Below are 6,499 nucleotides of genomic sequence, written 5' to 3'. Positions count from 1 at the left end.
ATAATCCTGAACCTGGAGACTGTGTTCAAAAGATCAGATAACAAATCAAGAGACCTTTGGAAAGTCAAATCCTTATTCTCAGTATTTCTTTCAGACATGTTTCTAGGGGGCACTGCTCCCTCCCCTGGAGCTCTAAGAAAGACCAAATAGTACGTCTATAATATAGTAATGAATAGAATAGTACCGTGTGAAAATAATATGTACCCATCCGAATACTGAGGGTGCCCCCAAGGAACATTTTTTTTTCTGAAAGAAACACTGCTTATTCTGTATTTCTTTGTTAACTCCATTTATTTAATGGAAAACTGAGTCCCAAAATACTAAATTTATTACAAATTTCAGATCTTTGATTTTATTAAGTATTTGGCAACTGATTTGACTTCTAAATTAGAGAAAATTGTTATAATTTCATCCAATGCTGCGAGAACATTTTTCAGCTCAGATTTCCCCCCACTTTCTTCATTCCACCAACCATCCCATCATCGTCCATCATTAACCTTGCCTCGAAATGTCTCCCTCTACATGCTCTCAACCAGCTGCGCCCCGGGATAAATGCCCCGAATTGCCCCCTCCCCACGTAGATCCAGTCCGGCCTGCGAACAGGTATTTTCATTAATGGATGCTGCTTGGACAAAAGGACGCAACCAACTTCATATCTCCACAGCAGTGGCGTAGGAAAGGGGCGGGCCCAGGTGTTAATTTTTGCGAATAAAGTGTCCAAAAACAGTAATCGAGAAACAACGAAGAAATATCTAATGAAGCTGGCACTTCAGAGAAAGGTTTATTATTATTATTATTATTATTATTATTATTATTATTATTATTATTATTATTATTATTATTATTATTATTATTATTATTATTATTATTACTAAACATTCTGGCTCAATAAACGCATATATATATATATATATATATATATATATATATATATATATATATATATATATATATAGCCCTACATATATAATGCCTCCCAACACTAAGCCCCCAAAACAAAAATCCTGGCTACGCTACTGCTCCACAGTTATGTCCGAACTTCAAGTTTGTTTCAATTTTGAAGGAAAAAGTGAGAATGGGACATGCAGTGACATATTTAAATAATTCGTGCATAACAAGTGTCAATTGAAAACCACTCGAGGAACAGAAAAATATCAATGAGGTAAGAATTTTAACACCTAAATGTAATTTGAGCCAAAGAGGTCTAAACGCAATAATGAACTGAATTGTCATATGTGGGGAAAAAGTTTACAAATTCATGAAGTCTGGCTTTGTAAGTCAATATATCCGGTTTTTAATCATTGTCTTCTGGCTACCCTAGTTATTACTGTTATGCCAACTATCGCAAACAAAAAGGCTGTATTGTTGTATTAAGTTTGCCTTTGGTTTACGCAAAACATAGACGAATGAAAGTAAAGCAAGCTGAAGTCTATGAACCTAAACAGCAGTCTAGAATCGGTAGATGCTTTGGTGTTTTCTCTATGGAAACAAATGACAGTCGAGTAGCACAGTATTGCAATGGCTTGATAGAGCGCTGATGAAGTTTTGAAAGGAGTATTATTTTATGTGTAAATAATGTAATTTCAATGAATTTAAGTCAGAAACCTCCAAGGTAACGTAAACGCTTGCCCTTTTGTAAATACTGCTAATTTTCCAAAAAAATTTCGGTTAGTTTCAAAGAGCATGTTTACAGTTTGAGTTGTTTATAAATAAAAATACGTGAGGTGATTATTTGTTTCTGTTGAATTAATTTATTGTGATCATGGAATTGCAGGAAGTTAATAGTGAATATAAGGTACCTAGATTATGTAACTACATATCATATACTGTTTTGTTGACAAATAGTAAAGTTAAATCAATACGTATGAAGAACGTACTCGAGAGCTGTATTAAGTACACTAGCAAATTTGTATCAATCTAAATCTATGCACACTTCCACGAGGTGAAAGGAAAACGTTCGTAAACTAAAAATAATAACATGTCTTACTGGGATAATTGTTGCAAATTGTAGTTCGTGTGTGTAATAACATTTTATGTAGGGAAATATATTGTGTTCAATAGCATGTGAATACGAACATTTTATTTTACTTTGTCCGTATTTGCATACAATATGAGCGTTTAACAATTACTTTTTAATTCCATTTCTACCATATTAATCTAACGGTCATTCCTTTTATTAAATGATTTTATACCATGATAGGAGCAATTGTTTACATGCTATTTGTAGTAAGCAGTACGGAGACAAGGAAAAAAAAAACGTTCTTTTTGAATTACATCAAAGCAAATATTAATCTTGAGTAAAGTTTTCAGTAGACTTATCAAAAGACTATATTCTCCTTGACTTTTCGTTTGACTTTTATTTATTCGTTCATTAGATTTCATCATGCAGTATGTTACATAAGGTGATGCAATCATCTGTCAGGTACCGGGCAGGCAGGCGCAGACAGATGTGCATAAAGGTAACATCCAGTTTGTGTCATACTGGTGTAAGAGAAAACCAAGAAGGTATCAAATAGGTCGATAGATACTCTCGACTTCAGACTTAATATTGGTAATTCTGTAGTGTAATTGTCATCTCCAGTATATGAATGCTGGGTGCTGGTTCCAGTGATGTAAGCGTTATTTAAACATCTTTTGCTTTCTTAAATCACATCATTGCACTTTATTTTTTAAGTACCTGATGTTATGTTTCTCTTTTTAAAATACGATTTGTGCCCTGTATTCTAAAGACTGCTCAAAGTTAACTTAACAGCTGAGAGGAGATATATTGATGAAATATTTAAAAAGTTTTCATTTAAAGCTAGGCCTAATTCTCTGTTCTGTATATCAATGTAATTATGGCACAGCATACAGAGCAAGTGGGCTAAACTTCCGCAGATGGCGGCCCCAGATAAGACGCACGTGTATTTGCTTACAACCTTCTATTACTGCCTGCCTATTGTTGTTTTCATGCTTCCTTTGGTCTTTACTACATCTTTATAAATCTCTGTAGTATTATAGCGCAACATTAGTACCCTCCAACTACTAATTGTTGAATCCACATAAAACTCAGAAGTTACTAAAACCATGAATCCTTACAGTATTACATAAACATTTAGAGGGGGTTTACGGCGTGGTGCCCTTATCGAACACATTTCCATGGGATATTAAAAATTAGAAGACTCGCAGGAAAATATTTTTTTTGTCTGTGCTATTTTATCCTATACTTTGGTAAAGTCTTATCAAAGTATAAAACAGCTCTCCCAAGCGAGAGAAAGTTTTAAAATTTCCATGTTGGCCACGTTGTTGAGGTGAACAAGAAGATGATTTCATCCTAGATATGAGCTACATTACTAGTTGTAGATTGACTTTGGAAGAGCTGAGTATAAAATATAATGTGGACGTATGGCATAAAAATTACAGTGCACGAAACACGAACCAACTTGTGCTACGTGCCTATTAAAAAGCACGAACGCTATCTAACAGAGTCAGGGCAGGAGCGCACTAGAGGGCCTGAGTGCTAGCAAGGGTGTGCGTTCGTAGGAAGCAGGCGCATCAGCGACGGTGGGTATACGCATATTCCAGGATAGTGCAATAACACTTTATATTCCGTAAAATATATACTTTGTGTGTTGCGTAGTTTTGCAACACTTGTAAGATCATTTTGTACACTGCCTTCACATAGCACTTCACTTCATCATGTCCTTCTTACGTAGTAGAATGTGGGAAAGGGCATCCTTACACGTTCAGGTGTACTTTTCGTACGCCGCTGGAAATAATTGTTTATTTACTAATTTCCTTGTTATTGTTCTCCGAAAAATTTGCAAAGGGCGACATGATATTACCCCGTTTAGCATAGATAAAATTCAAGGTCCACCAGAAGTAATTTTTGAAAAGTTACAATTGTATATAAATACGCTGTCCAGATGTATAGCATAAAAACTTAGGCAAGAAACAAACCAACCAGTGCAAGGTGGTCACTAAAAGGCACGAATGCTATCTAACCGAGTCAGGGCAGGGCAAAGCTGATGGTCCCACGCGATAGGTCAGGGGTGCGTCCGAAGAGAGCAGGTGCATCAGTGACGGTGTGTATACGTGTAAACGAGGGTAGTGACATTTAGTGGCTTTCAATGGCACTTGTTGTTTTACAATAGTAACGCTTCACTTGTAAACATAAAATACAGCTTCAGTACACTATGCCCAAATCACGGTTGGCAAAGCCCATGGTTTTTATTGAAAAAACAAAAAAAGGACGTTTTTTTTTTGGTTTAAACCTTTTTTTTTTTTTTTTTTTTTGGTTTAAATAATTTGCTCTATGTATTTATATTACATATGGACAGAAATAAGTTTGCTACGCCTTACTGTTATTATGCAACAACAGGGTTATGCTGGAAGGGATCTTATAAGCTTAAAGCGAAATCCAAACAGCTTCCCGGCTTACATCCGAGAGAAATTGTCCTCCATTTGGACTCGAAACCAGGACTAATTGGCCGCAAATGCAATGAGTCTGCCGACTCACTCACGAAGGACTCCTGATAAAATATAAATATGTTGTACTGATTTTTACATACTTGTTGATATAATTGTCAAGAGTCATTTCAGGACAAAAAGATAAATAGTTGCACAAGTGAAACCATTATACAGAATTACATATAAATTGGGAAACTCCGGCGTTAGCCATTGAGAAAATCCTGTTATTACTTTAAATGCAAAGCAAATCCTGCTATTGCTTTGCACGTAAAATCTAAGGTCAACGTATCATAATCAGTACTCTAAAACTGGGGTATTGAATTTCAAATTTAGTATGTAGATACCATTCAATAAAATGAAAACCAAGTCCAATCCAAGCTAATGTTGGAAGCTACGTAGGCAGTCGATAAATTTTGCCAATATCTATCAATATATTTAGTCAACCTTTGCTTCTTTATAAAACAACAAACATTCAGGCAAGCAAGAATATACAATTTGGCTTCGTTTCGTATGTTTAGGCTTAACATCTTTATGTAATACTAAGGTTATCAAGACTTTCGCTTTAAAGTGACTTCCAAACTGCTACTTGGTTTACACATGAAAGAAGGGTTGTGGTTCGACCGAGAATTGAATATGAGACACCTTAATTAAAAGGTGAAAAGGAGATAGAACTAACGCAGATGGTTTGATATGTGTAGTAAGCGTTACCATGAGGTTCACACGATTTAAAGCATTTTTCGTTTTTTTTTTTTTTTTTTTTTGTTTTGTTTAAACCGTTTTTTTTTTTTTTTTTTTTTTTTTTTTTTTTTTTTTTTTTTTTTTTTAACGTGTTCCTCTTAAATGCGTCTTTTCATGCAAAGTATTCAATTTTACCTGTAAATTTTCCAAAATGTGTGCCAAAACTAAACCAGCATCCACTTTCTATTTCGTCCATCTATCTTATTGTAATGTAAGGAATAAGTTGTGTATGTATTTTCATTACTTGTGAATACAAGTAATATATTTCTTCCGTGGATTTTACTAATTTACGCCGCTTTCATATACACATAAAATGGATAGCACTCAAAATTTGGCCCCATTTCTGTACATTCATTTCAGATGCAACTCACCTCTTATTAATTTCCGCTCTACATTTCTGTATTTCTCTGCATTACAGCAACATATATGTCCCAGGTTAGTTAAGGCAGTGGGTTTGAAACGGGAGTAGATACAGGTGGTACGAAATATCGATATCCATTTTCCCAATCATCAGTCACATTAGAACAGACATACTTTTATATTTTGGTAAGAGGGTAGGGTGGCTCAATGGTAAAGCGCTTACTTCTTCTCCGTGGGGTCCTTGGTTCGATTCCTAGCCAAATAAGTTAGGTTACAATATTGTATCCGTGGGTTTCTCGGGATACTCCCGTTCCTCCCACATTATCATTGCACCATCATCATAACTTGCCGAAATCATTCGTTTCTCTTAGTTTAACAGACATAATCGTGGGACGTTAAACTGAAATATTTCATTTTCAGTAAAATAGTGTAGTTACTTCCTTTAAGTTCAGCTTGTTTCAGATTTACAGACCTTCAAATATTCGGTTCACGATCAATTTCCACTATACTTCTTAAACACTACAAATAACAATAATAATTAAATTTCTTCAAAATATGTATTCATTGATGTGTTAGGCGAGTTAAGATCGATAGACCTTGCATGCTACGCAAGCATAAGAGTACAGTGAAGAGGTTATCCGATGAAAATCCTTCGACCTGTTAAAAGTATTAAATTGGTTTTCATAAAAGGATTATGATTAGGAATTAGATTTCTATGATTCCGGTATTCCGTCACATGAGGGATGACCTCCCTGGACGATCACAGTAGTTGTGGATTTGGGGAGGGAAATAAGAATGGGGAAGCGGCTATTATCTTAGGTACCGTCCCGGCATTTGCCTTTTGTGATGGTACCTCACTCAGGATGGCTGTCCTGAAAAGGTTGTTACACTTTTTCGATCCAGTGTCCCCACCGGAAATCGAACCCGCTCCAGAGGGGGAGTTTCATAAAAG

General features: G+C 35.5%; 1 protein-coding gene across 1 annotated transcript in view; it reads left to right on the top strand.

The window, feature by feature from the left end:
- The first annotated feature begins 1,458 nt into the window (after nucleotides 1-1,458).
- The window catches only part of LOC145687829 (uncharacterized), a 92,968-nt gene continuing 87,927 nt past the window's right edge, over nucleotides 1,459-6,499 (top strand). The window contains exon 1 of the mRNA XM_081761281.1: nucleotides 1,459-1,612. The gene's annotated coding sequence lies outside the window, so the exon portion shown is untranslated. The remainder of the gene's footprint in view (nucleotides 1,613-6,499) is intronic.

Source organism: Thermobia domestica, chromosome 6 (genome assembly GCF_964235325.1).
Source record: "Thermobia domestica chromosome 6, izTheDome1.hap1.1, whole genome shotgun sequence".
Lineage (NCBI taxonomy): Eukaryota > Metazoa > Arthropoda > Insecta > Zygentoma > Lepismatidae > Thermobia > Thermobia domestica.
The sequence above is the reverse complement of the archived record's forward strand: the minus strand, read 5'-3'. Positions and strand labels throughout refer to the sequence as shown.